Here is a 3,898-nt window from a genome sequence, read left to right on the forward strand (position 1 = left end):
TCATGGTAAGTTTATGATTATGTGGTCAATTTAAAAAGGGCAGATTCTCCCTTTAAACTCAGATGATGATTGAAGAGTCTGTGACTTGTGTCTTGTGTTCAGTTTCAGTGTCTTCATCATCATCATCTTCATCATCATCTTCATCATCATCATCCTCACAGACTGAGATCAGTCCAGGTCGCTCTGTGACTCTCTCCTGTCAGTTGTATTCATATACTGTATACTTATGTCATCATTTGATCAGTTCTGAGGGATTAGAGCTGTTGTGGGTGAATCAGACTGGTGTTGATCTGAAGACAGACTCCAGATATCAGATATTATCATCATCAGCTCAAGATCTCTGTATCCTCACTCTGACTACAACACTCCTGAATGAAGATGACAACAGAGAGTGGAGATGTCAGTTCACTCGCAGAGATCGACTCGTGACCTCAGTCAGATACACTGTCAAGTATTCAGGTGAGAAAACACTCTTTTCTGACAGATTTGTGAAAACTTCCACAGATTGGCTCTACTCTTTCTGATGGCTTCATACGTTTTGGAGTTGTAAAATATTAGTGGTCAAAGTCATAAACTGCACAACAATCCTTATAATCCCCAATATTGGCCTCCTACATGGGTCATACATGATATATTGCATAAATCAGACGAGTGTATTAAAGCCTAGTATGACCCATGTAGGAGGTCGGCTTTAGGAATTATAAGGCTTATGTCCTTCATTCAAACTGAAGGTTTATTTGCAGAAGCTCAACTGTGTTTCACTCTCATATAAACCAGGAATAGATTATACAGTAACACAGTAATACAGTAATACAGTAATACAGTACAGTCTCTTCTCAACTACTGCCACTGTAAACTGTGATGATGAACACAAACTGCAGGTCATGATCGATATGAACATATGATGTTAATGTCCTACAGGTGATGCGTCTGAACATTCATCTTCTGCAGCTCCAGTCGCTTCACCAACACTGATTCCAGTCAGAAGCTCAAACTCTGAGAAGACATCAAGCCGAACTACAGCAGCAGCTCCTACACAAGGTTCATGATCACATGATCACTGTATAAATAGATTTATTTTTGGTGAATGGTGATAGTCATTCTCCTCCTGACAGCTTGAGAGTGAAGTAAGAAGATAATAGATGACAGACTCGTGCACATATTCATCATTTCTGTGATGTGAAGCTCCAGTATTATGTGATGATGATGTTGTGTATATGTGGCATTATGTGTTGAACTGAACTAACAGACGTGATCCACAGATCCAGCTGATACAGCATCAGAAACTGGAGTCAGTGTGACTGCTGGATCATTATACAGAGGTACGACACGTTCATTTATACTGACAGCTTTATAACATTAAACTATCAGTCGGTCTGTAAATGCTTCATCAATAACTGTTGATAGTTGAATACTAGGGGTGTAACGGTTCACAAAATTCACGGTTCGGTTTGATACGATACACTTGTGTCACGGTTCGGTTCGGTACGTTTTCCATACAGCAAAAATCAAGTATATATTTGTATAGCGCTTTTCACAATACAGATTGTATCAAAGCAGCTTCACAGTATTAAAATAAAATAATACAACAAAGTTTGTTTCTAGTGGAATTTATTGATTGATAGAATAAAATTAAATATCCCCAAAATATCCCCAACTGAGCAAGCCAAAGGCAACAGTGGCAAGGAACCGAAAAACTCCATCAAGTGACCTAATGGTGTCCTAAAACTCCATCAGGTGACCTAATGGAGAAAAAAAAAACCTTGGGAGAACCCAGGCTCAGTCGGGGGCCAGTTCTCCTCTGGCATTTATGAACTAGAGGCCGGATTGTAGTTTGAAACTGTGAGATTAACAATATTATATGAATGCCTGGCCGAAAAGATGCGTCTTTAATCTAGTTTTAAACTGGGAGAGTGAGTCCGAGTAACGAACAGTATCAGGAAGACTATTCCAGAGTTTCGGAGCCAAATGTGAAAATGCTCTCCCTCCCTTGGTGGACCTGGATATCCTAGGTATGACCAAAAGCCTTGAATTTATTGATCTTAAAGAGCGCGATGGATTATAGGGTGATAGAAGATCCGTTAAATAGACTGGAGCTAAGCCGTTTAGGGCTTTATAAGTCAGTAGCAATACCTTATAATTAATACGGAACTTTATAGGTAGCCAATGTAGTGATGATAAAATCGGTGTTATATGATCATATTTTCTTGATCTAGTAAGAACTCTAGCGGCTGCATTTTGGACTAACTGTAGCTTGTTTATTGAGGATGCAGGACAACCGGCTAATAAAGCATTACAGTAATCTAGTCTCGAGGTCATGAATGCATGAACTAACTTTTCTGCATCAGAAACTGATAGCATATTATGTAGCTTAGCAATGTTTCTAAGGTGGAAAAAGGCTGTTTTTGTAACATACGAAATATGATTTTCAAAAGACAGGTTACAATCGAGTATAACACCCAGGTCTTTTACTGTAGAGGATAAAGTAACAGGACATCCTACGATGTCAAAGTTGTATTGTGAGAGGTTCTGTGGGCGGTTTTTTGAACCGATAAGTATTACCTCTGTCTTGTCTGGATTTAATAAAAGAAAATTACGCGTCATCCAATCTTTTATATCTTTAACACACTCTGTCAATTTGGATAATTTAGCGTTTTCATCCGGCCGTGATGAAATATATATTTGAGTGTCATCAGCATAACAATGGAAACTAATTCCATGTTTCCTTATAATATTTCCAAGTGGCAGCATATATATTGAGAATAACAGAGGGCCCAACACAGATCCCTGCGGCACTCCATAGTTTACTGGAGTTATGATCGATTTTTCTCCATTTAAATAGACAAAATGGTAGCGGTCAGATAAGTATGATCTAAACCAGCTTAATGCTTGTCCTTGAACACCAGTATAATTTTGTAGTCGATCTAAGAGTATTGTATGATCTATAGTATCGAACGCAGCACTAAGATCAAGTAAAACTAGTATTGAGATACAGCCTTGGTCAGATGCTAGAAGTAAATCATTTGTGATTTTAACGAGCGCAGTTTCAGTGCTATGATGCGGCCTGAATCCTGACTGAAACTTTTCATAGATATCATTTTCTTGCAAGAAAGAGCCCAGTTGAGTGGACACAACTTTTTCTAGTATTTTAGACATGAAAGGTAGATTTGAAATGGGTCTATAATTTGCTAGATTATGCGGGTCTAATTGTGGTTTCTTAATGAGAGGTTTTATAACTGCCAGTTTAAATGTTCTTGGAACATGACCTAAAGATAAAGACGAGTTAATAATATTGAGGAGAGGCTCTTCCACTACAGGTAACACTTCCTTCAGTAGTTTAGTTGGTATAGGATCTAATAAACATGTTGTTGTTTTAGATGAAGTGATAAGTTTATTTAACTCTTTTTGTTCTATAGTTGTAAAGCACTGTAATTGTTCTTGCGGGGTGAAAATTGAGGCTGAATTATAAGGTGCGATTGAGGATTGAACGTTTACAATTGTGGTTCTGATGTTTTCTATTTTCTCAGTGAAGAAGTTCATGAAATCATTACTACTAAACTGTAACGGGATATTTTGTTCGGGTGACGTCTGTTTATTTGTTAGTCTAGCCACGGTGTTAAATAAAAACCTAGGATTGTTTTGGTTGTTTTCTATTAGTTTGCGGAGATGCTCAGCCCTGGCCGCTTTTAGGGCCTTTTTATAACGTGACATACTGTCTTTCCACGCGATTCTAAAGACCTCTAAATTAGTTTGTTTCCATTTACGCTCTAAATTACGGGTTTCTCTCTTTAGAACATGCGTAGTATTATTGTACCATGGTGCTTTCATTTTCTCTGTGACCTTTTTTAATCTAACGGGTGCAACAACATCCAATGTTCTAGAGAGAATGGTGCTCATA

General features: G+C 38.0%; 1 long non-coding RNA gene across 1 annotated transcript; it reads left to right on the forward strand.

The window, feature by feature from the left end:
* Nucleotides 1–240: 240 nt before the first annotated feature.
* Nucleotides 241–1,323, forward strand: LOC311096130. The gene is made up of 3 exons (XR_014608962.1): nucleotides 241–459; nucleotides 922–1,041; nucleotides 1,263–1,323. It is a non-coding gene; the product is annotated as an uncharacterized lncRNA (long non-coding RNA).
* Nucleotides 1,324–3,898: the final 2,575 nt, after the last annotated feature.

Source organism: Abramis brama (genome assembly GCF_963993115.1).
Source record: "Abramis brama genome assembly, chromosome: 1".
Lineage (NCBI taxonomy): Eukaryota > Metazoa > Chordata > Actinopteri > Cypriniformes > Leuciscidae > Abramis > Abramis brama.